Source organism: Myodes glareolus, chromosome 15 (genome assembly GCF_982192425.1).
Source record: "Myodes glareolus chromosome 15, mMyoGla1.1, whole genome shotgun sequence".
NCBI classification, from domain to species: Eukaryota; Metazoa; Chordata; class Mammalia; order Rodentia; family Cricetidae; genus Myodes; species Myodes glareolus.
In genome coordinates this window covers 11,043,584-11,067,894 of record NC_142040.1, presented here as the reverse complement: position 1 = coordinate 11,067,894, position 24,311 = coordinate 11,043,584, and positions in this window count along the sequence as shown.

Below are 24,311 nucleotides of genomic sequence, written 5' to 3'. Positions count from 1 at the left end.
ATCTACTCAACAGCATGAATTAGAAAGATATCCATATATTTATCCAACAGCATAAATGAAGAAGGTGCCCATACATCTACTCAGCAGCATAAATGAGGAATGTGTCCATACATTTATCCAACAACATGATTGAGGAAAGTATTCAACAGTATAAATGAAGAAGGTATCCATATATCTAATCATCAGCATAATCCAACTTCCTAGATTGGCATATAATCACTAAATATTTTTAACACTGCAGATTGTATAAACTAAACATCTCTTTTTCTTCTTTGTTATTTCTTATCTTTGATTTTCTTGTCATGGTTTTACTCATTACTATTTCATGCAACAGCATTTACTTTATATTCTTTATTTATTGAGTGATTTATGCTCATTTCCTTTAATGATCCTGCCAGAATATTTGACTTTCCTGTGGTAAATTTCTACAAGTGTACTTAACTGAGAAAAAAGTCTTACTTTTACATTCACATAGACTAATTTTAGCAATTAAGAACTAGTATCCTGGCTACATTTGTATGTAAATTGATAAATGAAACAAGGAGGAGGATAAAATGTCGTCTTGATGGGAATTTTTTGTTGAAGAATTTTCTTTTATTTGTTTTCTTGAGTGTTTTCCAAGCTAAGCTGCAGAATCAGGCATTTAACCTACACAGTAGTTCTAGCATGGAAAATAGTTATGATTATTTATATTACCCTAGTTAATTACAGTTCAGATAAGTAAAGGTTAAACAAACTTGGTTGAGTTGGAAGGACTCAGTAAAGTTCATTTCAGCAGGGTGTATTTGATATAAGCTGAACGGTTTGATTTATACATAAGGCTTCTTCTCTTAAAGAATTTCATCTGAGCCATCATGAGATATCTCTGTAATTTTATAAATTTGCTTCCACAGCACCTCTAGTGAGAACCTTATTAGAGTATTTTCCAGCATTAAAAATTTCTAAATATCTGAATTGTCTTTATTTTCTTGTTTCTGATTCTACATACAAAATTGACTTTAACGACTAAGTCAAAAAGCACAGTCTATGAGTGGACATTTTTAAATCTGTTGTAGTGACAATTCATTGAGTCTTGTTACAGACTTGTTTGTGTCCAGGAAGTATATCTAGGATATAAGATTTTCCTCTTCATACTTAATTAGACAATCCACAAACAACGTGCAAGATAATTCTTAAGCTTTATGCAAGGCTATGTGAATTTTAGATAGTTCTTCCATTTTTTCTTTCTTAATACACAATACAGTATAGATTTTTGGATCACTCAGAAACATGCTACATTAGCAGATGGGGTTCATAATTTAAATGAGAATTAACAGAGTCAATGAAACTCTTCTGATTCTAGTTCAGAAAGCAGAGGTATTGTCCTTAGTCTAGTGCCATAAAGACTGCCCGTCCTCAACATCACTCTTTCCCTCCTAGTTAAATCTTAAGTGGATCTTGCTTGATGTGAGCTAGAAAATGGAAAAGAGGAGAAATACTATAGAAACAGTACTTGGTTCCAAAGAAAATCTCTCTCTCCAGCACTCACTCCAGAAATACGCAAACTATAGAAATCACCTTTGTATGACATTTAGGTATTACACTTACGTTTTAAGCAAGGTGAAACTAGCCCTCCATTATAGTATGGAATTGATTTACTCCAAATTAGATTTTATTTTGATTTAGATTTGGTTTTGTCTTCTGCAATCTACCACAGCATGATTTTCTCCAGCTGATCTGTTACAGAAACTGCAATGCTCTATTGCAGAAGTTCCCCCAATCAGATTTTCCTTTATATAACCTGCTGGTATATTATTCCTCAGCATTTTATATATGGAGAATTAGATCACACTGGCCTCAATTAGATTCAAGGCTGAATTTCTGGCAAGAATTTTCAATAGCTGGTATTGTGTCCTCACTTCATAAGTCAAGTAATGTCTAGATATCTCATTTTGTCATGTTAATTAGGCAGGTATAAAAATCCATTAGGCATTTTAAAGTGTGTGATAGTCTTCCGTGATCTTCCATTCCTGCCACTTTATCTCCTTTTATGCTAAGAAATAGTGATCTTCACCTTTGTGTGTTTTTCAGCTTTATTTTCATTTTATTAACTGAGATATCACACTACTTAATTTTTCTTTATTATTTGAATTAGTTGAATTCATTTTAACTTTACTTCATGCTTTCTGTGCTTTTTTTCCTTCATAACGAAAGCACGGCAGTTATTTGCAAACTTTACCTTCTTGTGGGGTTTCTACATGAGGAACAATACAGGAATTATTTTTCCTTCTACTTGGTTCTTTGTTTCACTAAGTAAAGTTATTATTGTTGTATTTTTTATTTTATTGTATTTATTTGGCTAAAAATTAGAGATCAATAGCAAATCAAGTTGAATTCTTGTGGTATGTGCTCTGTTTATAGCTTTATTTGGTATTACAAATATATATTTTTTTGATTAAGAAAAATATTTATAACCCTAACTATAATGTAAATACTCTATTTTATTTCTGTGATACTCAGATTTTCATTTTGTGTGGCAAGCTTATAACCAGAGAAGAATTATAGGTATGAGCTACTACATAGACTTGGATTAGAAGACAAACTACCACCCACAGATACTTCTTCCTACTCTACAATGTAAGGCATAGTCTAGTGGACGTCATCCCATGGAAAGTGTTTCACTTCACCCTTTTCCTTCAAATTTTTTTGTATCTGTGTGTTTCCTCTTTCAGCTCTGATATTGTTGGTCATACTGTGGGTTGAAATGTTGGGGTTAGTCTCAAAATATCTCCTTCATTGATTACATGTATTCCACTGATCCTGATGAATCAATTTCTGTGAATGCAAAATATAGTTTTAGTGTTTAAGAATCATTGCGTACATAATCTATAGCTAGAGTCCTGCCTTTTTAGAAGGACAACGTGCCCAGGCCTGACAAAACAAAAATGTCATTTCAGGGTTCTTAACCTATTGATTAGAGGGTTTCAAAATCTTGTAAGATTTGAGAATTTTCTTGGTATCTGTCATACTTTTACACAAAAAGTAGAACTATGTTTTCTCTTTCGAACATCCTTTCTTTGATGTACTAGAGAGAAATATGAAGTGATTGGTTCAGTTATATTTGCTCATTCTTTAATATGCATCCACTACATTTATCTCACATTTACAGATGTAAGTAAAATATCTTTCTGTACTCTACATTTTTGCCTTCCTCGACCTATTCTGGAGAATTTGCCCCCTCTCAAGTTAATATACATGGAAATGACCTTCATGGCATCATTCCAGGCCATTACTTTGAGAAATAAAAAAGAGTATCAGGTGTTTTAGAGCATAGACAGTTTTTCCTTTTTAAATTGTGTCTTCTTAAAATGACGAAGGACTGCGAGGGATACTATCACCCACTGATACAAGGGGTCGTATCTAATGAGAGTTTACCAAGGCCAGATGGACCATGACTGAACGAGCATGTGATCCAACCAGATTCTCTGAATGTGGCCGGATTTTCTGAATGTGGCTGGCCTGCAGTCTTTCCGAGAAGCCATTGACAATGACACTGGGACTGGTTTCCTCTGCATATACTGGATTTTTGGGATCCAGTCTGTTTGGATGCTCACCTTCCTGGACCTGGAGTGAGGGGGGAGGAACTTGGACTTCCCACAGGGCAGGAGACCCTGACTTCCCTTGGGGACAAAGAGGGAGGAGGAGAGGGAGGGGGGGAGTGGGAGGGCGTTGGGAGGAGGGGCGTAAATGGAAACTTTTTATAATTTAATAAAATTACTAAAAAAAAAAATAAATTGTGTCTTCTTTCATTAGGACATGCATCAATTATTGACAGTTAATTGGAAAAAGGAGCTAGAATATATTTCTAAGTACTATCCCTATTTTGTACAAAGTGTAGTTTTCTTATTTTCTACTCATTGAAGTTTAAAACTTTATTTCCCTCAAGGTTTGGTGGAAGGGGAATCTTAACTGAGTAACCAAAAGGTCACTTTTAGTATAAGATTTTCCCCATTTTTTTCCTTTTATTGAAAATAAAGCCTTTTCTCAAACAATCTATCCTGACTACAAGTCCCCTCCCTCTACTTGTCCTGGTTCTTTCCCTCCTACCCTTCGCTATCCTCCTCTGGATCCACTTTATTATTTTGAGGGGAAAAAAACAGGCTTCTGAGAGATAACAATAAATATAAGTAAACTAAAATATAAAAAGATACAGCAAGAAACATCACATTGAGGCTGGACAAGAAACCCAACAAAAGGAAAAGAGCCCCAAGAGCAGGAACAAGAACCAGACATTCATCAGTTCACATACTCAGGTGTCCTACAATAGTAAGGGAAAAGATACACACACACACACACACACACACAGAGAGAGAGAGAGAGAGAGAGAGAGAGAGAGAGAGAGAGAGAGAGAGAGGACCTGGTGAAGACCCATGCAGGCCCTGTGCTTGCTGTTTCAGTCTCTGTGAGTTCATATGGGCCTTGATCAGTTGATTGAGAAAGCCTTGTTCTCCTCATGTGCTCCATCTCCTCTGGCTCTTATACACTTTCTACCTCCTCTTCTGGGGTATTCCCTGAACTCTGAGGGAAGGACTTGGATGTAGACATGGAGACTTCCCATTTAGAGTTGTGTGCTGCAAGGATTTTCGATGTAATGTTTTGCTCTGGGTCTCTATATCTAGTTCCATCTGTTGCAGGAGGAAGCTCTTCTGATGGTAACTGAATAAGGTACTGATCTTTGAGTACAGCAGGATATCATTAGGTATCTTTTTTATTTTATATTTATTTATTTTAAATGAGTAGTATCTGGTTTAAATCTAAATCTCTTGACTACCTAGTTCCTAGTTCTTGATTACTCAAACATTGTCAAGTATTATGATTTCTATCTCAGGAAGTGGGCCTATGTCAAATCAGACATTGGTTGGCTATTCTTCCAAATCCTGTGCTACCAATGCTCTGGCATATCTTGTATGGAGAACAGACTTTAGGTCAGAGGTTTTGGGAAAGGGTTGGTGTTTGTGTTTTTGTCTTGATAGCCTGCACAATGCCTTTCTTTACCAAAGAAAGATCTTTACTAGGATGTAAGGTGAAGGCTCCCTGCAGATACCAGCTCAGACTTCTCCATTTTTAGAGAGTTGTGTGGATATTGTAGACAACAGGGTCCTGCTCTCAGTTTTTAGAAAGCATTCTCTTGTGTTAACAACAGGCTGGGTTGTTTGGGGATTTGCATGAGATCTCGTGGGCCAAAATCCCAATTGAATGTCGGATCACTAGTGATCCTAGTAGAAACCTCATTTGATCACAAGAGGGGACCAGTTGGGACTTTGTCTTCTCCATTATTAGGAGACCTCATTAGAATCACTTTCATATATTTTAAGAACTTTTCACTAGCACTAAGTTTCTATATCATCTCACAAATGTCCCTCAATTCCAACTGTCCATCTTCATATTCCCCCCATCAGCCCTACTTTCTCTCCCCCTCTGATCCCCCCATTCCTGTCCCCACCAGCCCTCAAGTCTACCTGAAAATCTATTGTATTTTTTTCTCACAGGAAGATCCATGTGTTGGTCCTAGTTCCTTCCTCTATTCCTAACCTTTGTGTCTATGGCTTATAAGGTGGTTATCATTTATTTGGTTATTAATAGCCACATATAAGTAACAGGTACTATATTTATCTTTCTGTGTCTGGGTTATGCCACTTGGAATATTATTTTCCTTCTAGTTCTGTTCATTTGACTGTGAATTTCATGATGGCTCAGGAGTTACAAGCACTGAATGCTCTTGACAAGGACCTGCTTCCAATTTCCAGCACTCAGAATCATTTCAAACACTATGCCTAGGGTGTCCAATACCTCTTTAGACAATCTTAATAATAACATTATTAATATGAATATCAGCATATCTATAAACTAATTTAAAATGTAGAATTTTTCCATCTTACCCCTATCTCCCCTCTTTTCTTCCTTTTTGCTTAATTTCAAGAACTAGGCTTTGACTCAACATTTGTTTCTTCTTGTCATATATGTGGAAAATAGCTTAGAATAAAACAATGTGTGAAAAATGAATTCAGAACTGTTCTGTATAATTAGAGTCATCGGTTCCCTTAAGCAAAGATTCAGGATGTTAACCTTGGTTGACTGTGTCTACTAATCTTTAAAACCTCGACATCTTAAGCTGGTATTTTGTCAACCTTAAAAACTTAATCTTTAGTTCATACCTCAGCTAAGGAACCCAAAGAAATCACTCTAACCTGAAAGATTTCAAGACCCTTTTCTTCAAGACCTTCAGACTCTGGAGAGAAATAAAGACATTCTTTCCAAGTACTATATACATCTCTCCTGTCTGAGCACCTTGAGTGACTTACTACTTACTGTTTAACCACTCAGTCATAAAATATTGGTCATAAATTTTGTTTAGTTAGAATATCACATTGCCATTTATAAGGATGAACTCATTTTAGCACTATTAATAGTGAATATATCAAATTAAGTAAATTAATTATGAGTGCAGCTAATATAGCATGGGATCTTGGATACTTAGAATTATTATTGTCTCTTTGAGAACTTCATTCTATACAGACCCTTTAAAAGCACATTTAGTTTTTCAGTCGCTTTGTCTTTTCCCATTTTCATACATTTTCTTCATCACTGCTTAGTTATTTTTTTCTTTGACTTATATGCTTTATACAGAGCGTTAGATGGGTAAATAATAGTATCAACATATTTATAAAATTTTTACATCACTTGCCATTTGTTTTACTATTAAATGTATGATACATTTAATTAAACCAGAAACACTACTCAAATAAATTTTTCCATTTGTCGAGATTTCTTTACAGATCTCCAGAATCTTCATTTGTTTTGCTGTATCTGCTATCATCCTTTTTGTACTTTTGGTAATATGGAAATATAAGACCAAACAGAATTCTGGTTTTGCATTTGGCAAGGGAAGAAGTTTAACACATTTAAACTTACTCGTCAAGCTATTCCCCTGAAACAGTTGAGACATAAAATTCAGTAGGGAATCCAAATCTATGTACTTCAGCTGAGAAGCATCACAAGTCACCATATTTAGAAGATTATCTACAGGCAATATGAAAATCACAAATGGTTGAGTAAACCCAGGAAACTATGGGAATGGAGTCCAATAAATAAATCACTGGGTAAAATATGGAGATATTATTATCTCAAGCTGATGAAAAACCTTCATTGAAATAGAATTTCCAGAGAAGAATTTTAAGTTGACAGAAGATATAGATAATTAAACAACTTTCAACTCTTGTTTGGGGTAAGTCATATTGTTTTGGTTTTGCAAGCAATCCTAAGACGTAATGACTAATAATAGGACATTCACTTCCTGATTATTTATGGGTCTGGATGGTTATTCTGCCTTATTCTACACTGCTCATCATTCTAGAATCTGGTCTCCAAGAGCAGTCCCTGGTCAGAAAATGGTCCCAAGCTTAGAGTTCATTGCCGTGGACATATAAGAAAGAGTGTAAGTGCCAGAAGCTATGGACGACTGCAAGAGAATGTTTTCCAAACACAGCAGGGCATCTACAAACAGGAACTCATAGCTCCTTTGTGTAGCTGCATATCAAATCACATTCAAGCTTGGAGAAGAGAGCTAGATACACAATCTCAACCCTAGTCATAGTATGATTAGAAATTGTTAGCTGAAGGAAAAAGTCAGTTTTCTCTAAGAAAATAGCCCTTGACAAGGTAATCGTGCTTCAGTGGAAGGTTATGGAACCAAGAAGATTTGGGGTGGCACAAACTGTTGAAGGGTTAAAGGAAATGACACAATTGGGTGGATAGAAAAAAATGCTTGGAACTGGGGAGAGTCTTGACAGAATGGGTTAAAAACCTTTTATAAAACTCCAAACATTGAACAGAGTGTAAAGAAGTGTTTAAAAACCACAGTGACTTCAATGATAGTTCACTGGCATCAGTTAAATATTTGCTTCCATTTTCAAGGTTAGGAGTTCATACAGAAGAAAATAAACACAAATTAGACTATTAGAGGGTCTAGGATATGCAGTAAAGTCCTCTGAGGAGGTTAGAATAGCTTCTGCAGTAAGTCCATTTGAACAAAACAAATAAATCAACACAGAGAACTGTTGAGTGGAGGAGCTGCATCAAGACATATAAGTAAAACTGTCACTCCTAATTGCAATTTATTCCATGTGACAGTTCTCTCCATTTTTAAAAGTCTTTTTATCATTGTTCTAATCCCTAAAAGTAACAGAACTGATGTTGACACATTCATGAGCTTATGAGTAAGATACTCTCATAACATGAAGTTTCTGTGTCAGGAAGGCAAAATTTAGAGAATTATTTATTTTCCTTTTATCAAGAAGTATCTGAAGATAGAGTGAGTTTTTTTCCAGTCACTCTATGTAATTATCTACTGTGTGGATTATTCCCCTGATGCTTAATTTGCTAATTTCCCTCAAACTGAACGAAAGCCATCTATTGTGTTGTAATTGAGCAGCAATGTGAAGGAAGTAAATATTTGATCTATTTATTTTACTGTAGGATAATTATGCTAGTTAAACTTCAGAATAAATTGATGATTGGAGTTATTGTAAGAGATGACATTCCTTTAGAGTAGAAAGATTTTATTTTGAATAATTTCTACTTGGTCACTTTTTATGTGTGTCATAGCAATTTTGGTAAATATCTCAGGATATATGATATTTTTTAAAGATTTTTTGTTTATTCTTGGTAATATAATTTCATTATCTTTATTCTTTCCATTTTCTTCTTCCAAATCCTCTAATATACTCTCCCCATGCACTCTCCTTCTAATTCATGTATCAGTATAAATCCTGTTAAGTATCTAAATTTTGTTAGTATTTATGCCATTTTTACAAATTGGGATGGCAGGAGTTAAGATGGAGTATCAAAAAGCTAAGTATATATTAACTAAATATTAAGTAATCAGAATGATAACCAGGCACATGCAAAGGTCCTAATTATGTGACAGTTGTGGAAAAACAACACTGGACACACAACACTTATGTCATCTTACACCCCATTCTTCATCCCTTGTCTGTAAGGAGAGAAACTGATTAATTAAGAAAGTCCATGTAAGAAAGGAAAGTAAGTTTAGAAAATAAAAGTTAAGTTTTTAGCTACCTAAAGGAAAATAAAATATTGGAAGAAAAATATATGAGGGAAAAGGAGAGAGACAGAGGGCAAAGAACTCAAGAAGGAAGAGGAAAAGAATGAGTTTCCGAGAAGGGGGAAAAAAGAGAAGAAATTACAAGATATTGGCAGGGGTGGGAAAAGAAAACTGAGTACAGTAATTCAACATTTGGTAGCTTGCCAGAAGGGCAGGGAGTCAACCTCAAAGTTCTCCTAATAGGTCAAACCTAGAAAACTTTGAATAGCTAAATAAATACTGTGATTGAACTAGATTTCCTAGATAATATAATATTCTAAATTGTGTCAATAAAAGAAAGAATATGTTTAGTTAGCAAGTTTCAGGGGGTTAGGGGTCTAAATTCAAGATATGGGCCATTGTCAGGGCCATGGGAGATACAGCAGGTGATGATCGGTGTTCAACAGGCCGACAACTAGATAAGTGACTGTGATGGGTGCCCCACCTGGAAAGTGGAGTTACTGGATGTGCAAACCAGTTGCTCCTGTCTGGAATTTTTCTCATGAGTAACTTCATTTCTTCCCTAAAAATAGCTGTGCATGTTTTCCCACTGCTTGTGTGTTTATCTTATTAAAATATTTCATTTCCCGTACAAACATATCTGTGGGTGATCAGGAAGATGACATTTCATTTAGCTATATAGCTTTGATATATAGAATATATGCTGGTGCATGCTTCATAACTGCATCTATTTGTCCCATGATGACTGCAGACACTTAAAAGTCAGCTTTGTTCCTTTTTGAACAGATTAATATCAAAAAATAACAATTACTTCTTAGTGTAATAAAAACTGTACACAAATAGCTCACTTTTACCTCAGAACTAGTTCAAACTACACTAACGGTTTTTGTAAATAGATCATAAATTTAAAATCTTACAGCTATGTACAAGGTCAGAGCTGCAGATGTCCAACCAAGGTTATAAGGAAAGCATGCCAATTTTTTTGCTTGCCAATATGATAAAAAAATCCTATATCTCAATGCTGATCTCACTGTAACCCCCCCGCCCTCTGGTCATTGTCCCACTTCTAAAACCTTGGGCACTTGTGTTGCCAAGGCAATGGTTCAATTCCCTATCACTTGCCTTAGGAATGTGCTCTTGATAATGAGAAACAACTCTCACAAATTCTTTATTGCTTCAAGGCTTATGGAAAGAAAGAGCTTTTAGGGTAGAAGAAGAAGCTAGAAGAAGAAGTTAGGAGAAGTTAAAAGTAGGACAGGAGATTTAGAACTATGGCAGAACAATAAAGAAGTGACGTAGAAAAGTGCATAGTGGAGAATTTATTCACCCTCACTTTTTGAATCATCCTATCTGAATCCTGAGGGAGCATTGAGGTTAGCACTCAATGGCCCTTCTTAGGCAATTTTCTTCCAAGGCTTAGGGAGTACCCTGTATGACTTTTTGCAGACTTTTAGGTGTTGCTAGTCCTTGATATCCACTAACCTATAGATGCATCATTCTTACCAGTTTTTGTCTTTGCATGGCATCTCCCTTGTGAATGTTTCCATTGGTTTCCACATCTCCTTTTATTTTAATTTTTAAAATAATTTTATTTTACATACTAATCCCAGTTCCCTCTCTTTTTTTCCTTCCACTTTCCCCATCAACTCCCACCCCACCCCCGATTTATTCGTCAGAGAGGGTGAGGCCTTCTAATGGGAGTCAACAAATTTTGTCATATCACTTGAACAAGGCCCTCTACCCTGTATCTATACTGAGCAAGATATCCCTCCAAGGGAATGGGCTTCAGAGAGCTAGTTTATGCACTTGGGATAAATACTGGTTCCACTGCTAGTGACCCCCCAAACTGCCCAAGTCACACAACTATCATCCTCACTCAGAGTGCCTAGTTCAGTCCTATGCAGGTTCTCCAGGTATCAGTATGGAGTCAGTGTGCTCTCACATGCTCAGGCCAATGGTTTCTGTGGGTTTCCCCATCATGGTCTTGGTTGCATTGCTCAGAGTATCGCTCTGCACTCTTTATAACTGGACTCCAGGAGTTCAGCCAAGTGCTTAGCTGTGGATCTCTGCATCTGGTTCCATCAATTATGGGATGAAGGTTCTATGATGACAATTAAAGTGGTCATCAACCTGACTGCAGGGACATTTAAAGTACCCTCTCCACCATTGTTTAGATTCTTAGTTGGGTTCATCCTCGTGGATTCCTGGGAATTTCCCTTTTATTCTGTTGGTTACATCTGCGTCTATAGTTCCTGATCATTTACCCAAATTTTCCAGTTCCAGAAATTTCTCAGTTTGTGTTTTCTTTATTGCCTCTATTTCAGTTTTAAAGTCCTAAACCGTTTCCATCATCCGTTTGTTTTTGTCTTGTCTTTTTTTGTTTTCTGTAAGAAATATGATGATTTCTTCCAATTTTTTGATTGTTCTTTTCTCTACTTCTTGTATTTGATTTCATCTACAGGTCATATTTACAGGATAACTGTGTCTTTGTGTCAATCCAAGTCAATGATATTAGATCACAGTGTAATAAATCAAATAGTTGCATGTTCATATCTATGAGTTAATTTTTTAAACAAATTAATTTACTGGAGGAATCCACAGTTACTTCTTTTGAAAATTTTCAGGTATCAATATAGATAACACTTCTATGAAGTAGTGTTTAAATCTTGTCTTTGATTTTATTCTATACATACCTTGAGTATATAATGAATCCATTCATTCATATTCAATTAGTAGATTTCTGGAAAGAGTAATTTCAGATTGGTGGCACTAGGCAAACATTGCATTACTGAAGGAATAAAGTTGACATTATCAATAAATATGATAAGATGGGTATACAACATTTTTACATGAGCAGAAAGCTCAGCTGTGATTCCATAAAAATGCTAGACAACTTCACATCGAGGGAAATTGTTCAAAATACCTGGTGTGTTTTCCTCAAAGATAATGCAATCCTGTCTCAAATAAAAGTTTGCTTCTTAGGAGTAGCTGGCATTCATAAATGAAAGAAGAATATGAGCAACTGTTTGATGTGTGAAAGTGTAAGCAAAAATCTGGATGAACAGAAGTTTATAAAAAGAAGTTCAATAGTGTTGATACGGCACTTCATGGCTTTCTTATTATATTGTGACCATTAATTAAAATTTTAAGTCACTTTTCTCAGATTTTTGGTGGGTTTGTTTATTTTTCCATATGAATCTAGGATTAGATTTGATCTAACATGATATTCAAAAGGCTCAGTTTTAACATAGATTTTCCTTTTCTTTCCTTTCTTTCTTTTTTACTTTCTTCTCCTTTCTTTCTTCCTCTCTCTCCCTTTCTTTTCTTGTTTGATAGGGTCTCATTATGTATACCAGGATACCTTGGAACTATTATCACAGAATGGCTGTAAAATTACTGAAGCCCATGTATCTCAGCTGCTATGTTCTGGTTTTAAAGGCACACAACACCACACTTGGATATTGATGTGGGATTCCCCTCTGTGGATATATCTTATTGCCATTGGTTAATAAAGAAGCTGTTTTCAACCAATGGCTTAACAGAGCAAAGTCAGGCAGAAAATCTAAACGCAATTGTATAGAGCGAGTAGATAGAGTCAGAGAGACGCCATGTAACCACCTAGGGAGAAAACTGCCGGAAACCTTACTGACAAACCACAAAACTCGTGGTAAAATATAAAATAATAGAAATCCATTACATTAAGATATAAGAACTTGATAGAAATATGCTTAAGCTATTGGCCAAACAGTATTAATGCAGTTTCTATGTGATTATTTTGGGTCTGGGCAGCCAGGATCAAATGAGCGGCCTCCGACTACAGATTATAATACTTATTGTTAAAGGAACATAAGCGTCCCTGTAGAAGCATTTGGACAAAACTGGAATACCTTAACAAATACTAACACTGTCTAAGTTCCCATGTATTGATACATAATAAAATGGAATTCTGTCTTTAAGTTATAAACTTTTGGAATGATGGATCCTAAGTGAGCCCTGGTATTTTTCTTCAGAAGTACTTGATGCAGTAATTTGTTTAATAGAAGTTCAGTATTCAAATACCAATAATATAATTTGTTTTCCTGATTTTCAAAACTTCTTTCAAATGATATGTTCTTGGTAAGTTCTTCATTTGTAATAATAGCTAAAGTTTTACTGTCTGGTCATCTGACACCTTCACATTATCTTTAATTTTTTTAGTTACCAGGTATCCTAAATTTGAGGCTTATAGACTCTCTTTTGTGAAAATTTCAAGAAATGTAGTCAGTGTTCAGACCTAATCTAATGACGAAATCTAAAGTATAAGTAGTGTTTCCATAAGATGTGTTCTTATGTTTTTAATCAAACTCCATTTTTAACAATGAAGGAAAGAAAAAAACTTTCCTCTTTTCTATGATTGCCTTACTCTATTTAAATAAAACCACAAACACTTTAAAATTAAGCACATTAGAAGCACCATCTAAGATAACTTTCTAAACTACAAAGCAGTCATAAATTACCAAGGAGTGAAACTTTCAGGAAAGGAAGAACACAAATGGATAGCCTCAAATTTTTTAGAACATATAACTTACAAAGTAATAGGTTTCATTGTGACATATTGTTAATGGATCTATATTACATCTGATGTAGTTTGAGTGGGTTCACCTCCCATTGCATTGATCCCTGTCCTCACCTGCTTTCCTTTATAAAAATGCTTCCTTTTCTATTCTGTATTTCTAAATCTAGATGCTAGAAGATTGAAAGCATGAAATAAATCTGTCTGAGTTTAGTTTAGCTCACTTAACATGGTTTCCATTTCTGTATGTCTTCCTACACACAGCATGACTTAATCACCTTTCTTATCCATTCGTCTACTGATGGACATGTAGACAGAGTTAATGATTGGGTGAATTTGAATAATGCTGCAAGAATCATGGCTGTAATAGTTTCTCTAATGCACGTTATCATTGGTAACTTTAGATATATTCTCAGGAATAGGATAGTGAATTATTAACTAGTTCTACTTTTACATTATTATGGACTTATGTGATATAATTCATATTAGTTTTGATAATAGTTAATATCAATAATATATTACAAATTTCCACACATATTTAGATTATAACTCATTGCAAGTATAGTACACAGGCTTAAATTAAATGTACTTTTGCATGGACTGATTAAAATAGAATATTTAATTGCACTTTTTTACTATTTATTAGATTGTTGATAAAAGAATAATTCTAACAATTAATACATATAAGTGACTATATTTATGAATGTTTGCATGTGTATATAGTTGTCTAAATATTAATCAGAATATTTTTGTTTTATAATTAAACACTAATTTATATTCTACTACTTAAAGCATTACTCACATGATGTGAAACATAACCAGATCTATTTGTGTTTCCAAACGTATTAGTACAAACCAAGTGGTCAGTGTCAATTTATTGTTACTCCTCTAATCAATCAATAATCAAATATAGAAAGAGATTAAATACATGAGTGGCAATAGAAGGAAAAATAATGACCTAGATGGAGAGGTCAAATAAAAAGACAAACTTCTGTACATACTAATACTTTTTTTCAGGATAAATAGTTCCTGGAAAATATATTTGGATTTTGAAGATAATAGGTGGAGGACAGATGAAAATATGAGCACAAAAATCAAAGGTAATGCAGAAACAAATGGCAAAAAGATATAAACAGGAAAGTGAAATGAGGGTCATTCCAAAAAATCTTGAGTAATTGCTTTAAAATATCATCAGTGTAATTTTGCCTCACCTTACTTTCAAGTCGTTTCCCTACCGCACAACCTTGCTTGTTCCTTCGGGTCCCTTGAGATATTTCTGCAGACAGATTAATGGCTTGGATGAAATGTATATGCAACCTGGAGACTACTTTCTAAGGCTAGACTCTGGGAAATATTAAATGCTTGATTTCTGTCAATAATACTTGTAACCAGCTGAGAACAGACCATATTTGTTTCTCTTCTCTACTGTCATGAACTTGCCATAATAACCAAGTTCTGGAAGGATAGTAGAATAGCTTTCAAGTCTTCATAGAAACACTTATCAGCAATTGGTTAGATGTCAAACAAGTTCACAGTGGTTTGTAATTTTGTTAATTTTCATTAATTACTGTATCTTCAACAGATTTCTTAATATAGATGATGACTGAATATTTTGTTTAGATGTGGAAAATCATCAGAAGTTTGACTCGAGACTATCATAACAATTTAGATTTTATTTAAATGACTGAAATTTACATAAACAGCATCTATTGATTTTTTTAAATTCAAATATCGTGTTGATATATGTCATTTGACTGATTTCCATTTTTCTGAATTGATAATTTGTAATCACTCAATTCGATGCCTTAAGTAGTAGCTGAGTTTGAAAATAGAAGTATCATAATGATTATTGGAGATGGTCAGTAATCAGTTCTGTAAATAAAGAATGAATAAAAGCATTTTCATGTTCACAGAAACATTTTTATATACTTCAAGTCCAACATAAAAGGACCGTGTCTCTTAAAATTTAGTGATAAATACATTCAAGCTGTTTACACAAAGCATTGAAAATAAATTAAAGTAATTCAGATTGACCTGGTAGGTATGTGTTCTTTCTCTAGATTCTCCTTCAGTTGACAGAAGTGGTAAAGAAAAATGACTACCATGATGAAAGAACAATAGCAAAGTAACCAGTCTGCTGTCAGTGAATAAAATTGTATGGAAATTCTGTGAAGCAAATGAAAAGTAAGAGGTAAAGAAATGAAAATGGATATTTTTTTCCTTTTATTGAAAATAGATTCTTCTCTCCCACAATACATCTCAATCACAATTTTCCCTTCGTCTTTTCCTCCCATCTTCTCCCAACTCCCCTCCTCTCCAGATATACACCCCATTCTGTTTCTGCTTCATAAAAGAGCAATACTCCAAGACACAACAGCCAAATAGGACAAAACAATATCCAATAAGACAAAGGGAAACCCCTCATACAGAGGCTAGACAAGGCTACCAAATTGGAGGGAAATTCTCAAGAGCAGGCAAGAGAGTCAGGGATAGACCGGATTCCACTTTTATGAGTCCCACAAAAACATAAAGCTACCAGCCATGACACATGCAGTGGACCTGGTGCAGACCCATGCATTCCCTTTGCTGCTGCTTCAGTCTCTGTGAGCCCATATTAGTCCCGCTGATTCTGTAGACCATGTTCTCCTGGTGTCATTATAAAGATTAAGTTTTTAAGAAGTCCTTCATGAAAGTGATATGAGGACAAAAACCCACAAAGATCAGCATACAAGCAAGGGAATTATCCTAGGGTCCCTTTTAAATACCAGAACTGAAAACAGCTTCTTGAGAGATGGTTTCATTTGGCTTACAAGTCCTGATCACAGTAGATCAGCATAGTCAAGCAAGAACCATAAAGGAATAGTGCCTTATTTTCCATGATGCACTCACCTTGCTTGCTTTTTAGTCAACCAAAGACCCCTTGCCCAGGTATGCCCCACCAAGTGAATTAGGCCCTCCTACGTGATTTGAATGAAAAAAAAACGCCTTGCAGTCATGCCCCCACTCTCATTTTATGAAGGGAGTTCCTTGGTTGAGGTTTTTTCTTCCATGATGATTCTAGTTTGTGTCAAGTTAATAAAACCTAACAAGCACGGTGGTGTTCTCTCTTTAGCAAAACATTTCTGAAAGAGTTGGGGCCGTGAAAAATCTTCATTCATCTCTATGTAGAGTCATGGTAGATAGCAAAAGCTTTTTCTCTGAGGCCTTACCCACAAACTGTTTTCAAAGCCCAGTGGGTGAGTGATTGATCTTCATAATAAATATACCTTGAGAAGATAGCATGGCCTGAAAAAGAAGTCAAACAGGCTTTTGCATGCTCTAGATTGACACAGACACATTTAAAATGAAAGGTAGCAGAACATTTTCTTTTAGCAGTAGAATAACAGTCTGTGGGAGGCTCTTGTTCAGTAACTTGCTTTTTTCCCAAGGGTACTTCAAAGCAACTAGCTGTCAAAACATTTCCCTGACTTCCGCCATTTACACAGAACCTCCAGTCAACCTTCTAGTTAGGTGACAGTCCTTATGAGAAAATGGAACTGAACTAAAGCAAACAGAATATGTCAGTGATTCTTTTGCCCTTCAGCATTGACCATCATTTGTGTGCCTAGGACATTCAAGAATCCCAAGAAAGTTAAGAAAACCAATCATGTTAAAGACTGTCTAAAAAGAAGAGATAAAAATGAACACCCCCATCACTTTGCTGTTGGGCCTAAGAGAAACAGGTAAAAGATTTTTCACTATGACGGGTTTGATACTATGACATTTTTTTGGAAGGCTACATGAATGCAATGGGAAAAACTAATTTCAGAGAAACTAGACTGTGAAAAAGCATCAGGAGCCAATGTCACTGATTCAGAGAGAGTGACTTAAGTGTATAAAATTAAATCATTGAATATAAAAAAATTAGTGGAAAACTTAAAACGAATTGTAAGTAAAAATAGAAGAGAATTGGAACTCAGGTGACATCTCAATTTTTAACTTATCCTTTTAATGGCACCTTTATTTTAGAGAACAGAGAGCTATTTCCTGATTCCCCAGACCCAGTTATTTAGCAAGAGATATAATGGCAACTACCTTGTCTAATTTATTTTTCTACTAAAGCTGTAAAGGGTGCAGTCAACTAAAGATAGCCTTAGAACCTTTAAATTTACAGATTTTTAATTTTCTTTAAAATTTAGCTTGATTTATTTTTTAAAAAAAATATTTCAAATTTTTTAAAAGCTTTGTTAAAGTTTTGTCTACTCACATTGCTTGACACAGGCCATTTTAATGAACATTATTTCATTATATAATACATTTCATTATATGGATTAGGTACCTGAATTTTTCTGGCTACTATGGTGCTAAGTAAAGAAAATGAGAATAGGTTTTATAAATAGGAAAAACAAATCAATTATAAAATAGACTTCTGAGAGGATAACACTGAGAAAAAGATGAGGCTGTTCATTGTATATATATGTTCATGCATGTGATTACAAGAATCTATTACAACATATATGTAATAAATATATGATGTATATATACTTAAATATGTTCCTAGTAATATAAAAATATGTTTTCTCTCTATTTTTAAAAATAATTAGATCAGTTGTGAACTATTTTTCATATTAATATTGTTATTAATTTATTATTACTTCCTAATTTGATTTTTATTGCTATAATAAACTAAATGCAGTTTGGATAAGAAAGAATTAATAGTTCATCATAGGTGGAAGCCAAGGCAAGGAACTGGAGGCAGGAACTAAAGCAGAGGACACCGATGAATGTGGCTTACAAGGTTGTTACATGCAGATGCTCAGTTTGTATTCTTACACAGCCCTCAGGGCAAGGACCACCCACATACGTTGTTAATCAAGAAAATGTTCCACAGAAATGTTCATAGGCTGACTTGATGAGACAAATTTTCAATAGAACTTCCCTCTTCCCCAGTGACTCTGATTTGTATCATTGACAAAGCAAAACAGCACAGCATATAAACAAGACATTCTATAATCCAAAATTAATAGAAAAGTAACTCTTTAAAAAATTATCTTTCATCTCTTTCCTAAGTTATGTTCATGCTTTAATCGCATAGGCAAAAGCAAGTGCCCACCTGTAGAGGCCAGAAGAAAGTGTTGGATTCCTGGAGAAGTTACAGGTGGTGTGAGAGTCCAATAAAGGTACTGGGAATTGAACTCAAGTGCTCTATGAGATCAGTAAGTACTGTAAACTATCTCTCCATGCTACGTCTTGTTTTTCCAAACATTATTTTTCCAAGGGAAATACAAATGCCTGATTCTCTCCTCTGTTTGCCTGTACTTCATGAAATGTTGATTAAAAAGACTCCATTTATGATTATAAATGATCTTTTTCTTAAATTCATTTCTATCCTATTTAACATAGAAGGCAACACCTTCAAATATTTTTTCTATCTACATATTAAAGTTTCAAAAGGAATATTATCTAGGTTCTTAAAACTTAGTCATGTACCCAAAGAAATGCTTCATATTGTCAACTTTTAATTCTTTCCTTGTGTCTCAGTATTCCACTAAGTCAGATAAATTTTTTCTTTTATTTTTCAGATAAAATTGTGCCTTAAAGTGATGATGATGGAGATATACTGATATATTTTTTGAGTTTTAATTGTTTAAATTAATTTCGGTTTACCACATATTTTAAAATATTGTTTAATCTTTATTTGGGATAACACTAAAATTGGTTCATTAAGTGGTTCTTGGCCATTTGAGATTCTTCTGTTGAGAGTTCTCTGTTTCAATCTGTGCCCCATTCTTAAATTGGATTATTTGGGTTTTGGATGTCTACCTTCTTGAATGTTTTATATGTTTTGAAAATCAGCTCTCTGTCAGATGTTTGGTTGGTGAAGATCTTTTCCCATTGTGTAGTCTGCCATTTTGTCTTATTGACATTGTCCTTTGCATTACAGAAGCTTTTCCGTGTAATGAGATTCCATGTATTAATTGTAGATCACTATCTGAGCTACTGGTATTTTATTTGAGAAGTTGTCTCCTGTGCTAATGCATTCAAAACTATTTCCACTTCCACTTTGTAGCAGAATCCCAATTGGTGTCCTTTGAGGGAGAGGGAAAAGTAGGTGTTGAACCAACAGTGTAGACACCCAGACCAGATCGCAACAACAAGCTCGGTTTATTTTAAGAAAGGGTTAGCCTTATATATCCCCACCATGCCCAGGATGGGGCATCGTCTGACTGGGCATCTGCTGAGGCTATGTGGTCACTATACATAGGTTCTTGTCCTCTCTCATTAGACTCAGCTGCTGTTGTCAAGCCTCTCTGGCAGACACAGGCTAGCTTTCAGGAAATTTCTACTGTGCATGCTTTTACTATCAATCTAAGTGGATTGGCTCTCAGGCCCATTAATACTTAGTAGTCATCACACATCTCTTTTGTCAGGGTCAGTGTATCTGGATTCACTTTGAGGTATTTGATCCACTTGAAGTTGAGTTTTAAACAGGGTGATAGAGGGAGATCTATTTGAATTCGTCCACATGCAGACATCCAAGAATACAAGCACCATTTGTTAAGGATGCTTTCTTTTACAATTGCATAATTTCCACTTCTTTGTTAAAATCAGGTGTTCAGATTTACATCTGAGTCTTCAGATAAATTCCATTGATCTATATGTATGATGTGATGCAAATACCATGAAGTTTTTTATTACAATCTGAAGGGATACCTCTGGAAGTTCTTTTACTGTACAGGAATGTTTTAGTTATTTTGTTTTGGCGTTATTTTTCCATATGAAGCTAAATATTGTTCCTTCAAGGTCTATAAAGAACTGTGTTGGATGAGTCTGATCCTCTTGAGTTTATTAACTTTTTATATAAATGAAATAATTCCATGGCTCAGATTGCACTTTCCCTTCGGCATCCATCAGATAAATTTAATGTGTGATCACAAAAAGAAAGAACTGTGCTGTATTTTAATGGATTTGAGTTGAATCTCTAGATTGCATTTGGTAAGCTAGCCTGTTTTTTTTTTTATTTTTGATTTTCGAGACACAGTTTCTCTGTACTTTTGGGTGCCTATCTTGGAACTAGCTCTTGTAGACCAAGCTGGCCTCGAACTCACGGAGATCTGCCTGACTCTGCCTCCTGAGTGCTGGGATTAAAGGAGTGCGCCACCATCACCCGGCTAAGTTAGCCATTTTTATTATATTAATTCTACTGATCCATAGGAATTATGTTCTTTTAATCTTCTGATATCTTCTCCAATTTCCTTCTCCAAAGACTTGAAGCTCTTGTCATATAGCTCTTTCACTTGTTTGGTTAGAATTACCCAAGGATATTTTATATTATTTGTGTCTATTGTGAAGGATGTGGTTCCCCGAATTTCTTTCTCAATCTATTTATCATTTGTATATAAGAGGGCTACTGGGTTTATTCTTTTTTTTTTTTTTGAGTTAATCTTGTATCCAGCCACTTCACTAATGGTATTTATCAGCTGTAGAAGTCTCCTGGTAGAATTTTTGATGTTACTTATACATGCTGTCTGTAAATAATGATACTTTAATTTCTCTTTTCCAATTTGTCTCCCATTGGTCTCCTTTAGTTGTCTTATTGCTCTAGCTAGAACATCAACTATTATATTGAATGAATATGAAGAAAATGGACAGTCTTTTCTCATTCCTGATTTTAGTGGAAGTGCTCTGAGATTCTATTTAATTTGATATTGGCTATTGCCTTAGTGTAGAATGCTTTTATTAGAGTTATGTTCCCTGTATCCATGATCTTTCCAAGACTTTTTAATCACAAAATAGGTGTTGGAATTTGTCAAAGACTTTTTCTGCATCTAATGAGTTGAACGTGTGGCTTTTTTCTTTCTGTTTGTTTATATGTTGTATTACTTTGACAGATTTTCATATTTTGCAACATCATGCATCTCTGAAATAAAGCCTGCTTGATCATGGTGGATAATCTTTTTAAGGTGCTCTTGCATACAGTTTGTGAGTTTTTTTTTATTGAGTGTTTTTCATCAATGTTCATGAGAGAAATTGGTCTGTAATTCTCTGTCTTTGTTGAGTCTTTGTGTGAGTTGGGTATCAGGGTGACTGTGGCACCATGCAAAGAGTTTGGCAATCTTCCCTCTGTTTCTATTTTGTGGAATAATTTGAGGAATATTGATATTAGGTCTTCTTTGAAATTCTGATAGTTTTCTGGGCTGAAACCATCTGGTCCTGGACTTTTGTTGGCTGAGAGACTTTTAATGACTGCTTCTATTTCCTTAGAGGTTACAGGCCAATTTATATTGTTTATCTGATCCTGATTTAAATTTGGTATGTGGTACCTATCAAGAAACTTGTCCATTTATTTTAGATTTTCCAATTTTATGGAGTCCAGGTTTTCAAAATATGACTCAATGATTCTGCAAGACATCAGTCCCAGCCCTTCTGTCTTCTAGAGTCTCCATTGAGAAGTTGGGTATGATTCTAATAGCTGTGTCTTTATATATTACTTGGCCTTTTTCTTTTGTGGGTTCTAATAGTCTTTCTTTGTTCTTTACATTTAGTGCTTTGATTATTATGTGGTGCAGGGATTTTCTTTTCTGATATAGTTTATTTAATATTCTAAAACTTTCTTGTATCTTTATAGACATGCCCTACTTTAGGTTAGGAAAATTTTCTTCTATGATTTTGTTAAATATATTCTCTGGGTTTTTGAGTTGAGATTCTTCTCCTAAAATTCCTATTATTCTTAAGTTTGGTCTTTTCATAGTGTCCCATAATTCCTGGATATTTTGTGTTAGAAGGTATTTAGATTTAAAATTTTCTTTGTTCAATATATGGTTTATTTCTTCTTGTCTTAAATGCCTGAAATTGTCTCTTCCATCTCTTGTATTCTGTTGGTGATTCGTGCAACTGTATATCCTGTTTTCATTCCCAGAATTCCTTCATGTTGTGCTTTCTTTATTATGTTTATTTCTACTTTCAGGTCTTGAATAGTTTCTATCACCTGTTTTTTTTTTTTGTTTGTTTGTTTGTTTTTGTTTTTCTAATTTCTTGGCATTCTTTAAGGGCTTTTTGAATTCCTCCAAATGTTTGGTTGTCTTTTCCTCAATTTCTCTAAGGGAGTTTTTCATTTCCTATTGCCTGAGGTTTCTGTCCCTCCCTGTCCATCAGTCATTTAGTCTCAAGTAAAGATACACAGAGGTCTGCATTAATTATAAACTGATTGGCCTATTAGTTCAGGCTTTTTATTAACTCTTATAACTTATATTAGCCCATAATTCTTGTCTGTGTTAGCTACGTGGCTTGGTACCTTTTTCGGCAAAGCAGTCAGATCTTGCTCTCTTGTGTCTTCTGCAGCTGGGTCATGACTACAGACTGAATCTTTCCTCTTCCCAGAATTCTTGTTGCTTGCCTCTACTTCCTGCATGGTTGCCCCATCTATACTTCCTGCCTGGTTACTGGCCAATAAACGTTTATTTAAAATACAAGTGACAGGATATAGACCATTGTCCCACAGCATTATCATCTTTAAGGGTCATTATTATCTTCATAAAGTTGTTTTTAAGGTCATTTTCTTATGCTTACAGTACCTTGAAATATTTAGTTCTTGTTCTTGTAGGATAGCTGTAGTCTAGTGGTGCCATATTGGCCTGGGTATTGACAATTGTGTCCTTACAGTTGTATTTAGACATCTGGTTTTGGGATGATTATAGGTCTAGATCTTAACTTCTGAGTTTGTCTTTGTTATATTGGTGTCCTCCCTCCCCCCGCTTGGTTTCTGTTTCCTGTTTAGTCTTATAGTCTTTTTGGCCTGAATTTCTAGAGTCTGGTGTGACCTCTGATCTTGTATGGAGTGTTGTTCTAGTTGTGTGCTGCTGCAGGTGAGTTTGGTCTTTGGTGAAGCTGGGGAAAGGTGGTGGGTGTTGTCTCTGTTCTTCTGACTGGCATGGTCTGTTTTGGCTAAATTCTGTGCTCTACACCTCTTTTCCTAACTGGTTAGTTTGTACCTGAGTCCCTGAAGTCTGATTCTCAGACTACTGAGTACTGCATGGGAGGAATGGGATTTCGCCTGGAGTTGGGGGCAGGGCATAGCAGGGTGCTGGTAATGAGGTAGGAGGGGGAGGGCTGCAGAATGGGTCCCTGGGAGCAGAACCTGGGAAGGAATGCTGCAGCTTGTTTGGCAAGCAGGTCATTCAACATTTTCTCCCCAACTGGTATGAACAGTTATTCCACCCCTGTGCATATACTCAAAAGATGCCCAATCATATCACAAAAACAGTTTCTTAACTATATTCATAATAGCTTTATTCATAATATCCAGAACCTCGAAACAATCTAGAAATCCCTCAACTGAAGAACAAATAAAGAAAATGTGGTACATTTGTTGTAGGGATAGGGAGAGGGGTCCCTTGTCTGTTCCAGATGCCCGGCTTGCTAACACCCAAAATAACCACACAGAAACTGTATTAATTAAAACACTGCTTGGCCATTAGGTCTAATTTTTTTATTGGCTAACTCTTACATATTAGTTTAACCCATCTCCATTAATCTGGGTATCATCACGTGGCAGTAGCTTACCGGAGATTCTAACCAGTGTCCATCTAAGGCAGAGGATCCATGGCTTCTCCCTAACTCTGCTTTTTCCCAGCATTCAGTTCTGTCCTCTCTGCTTACCTAAGTTCTGCCCTATCA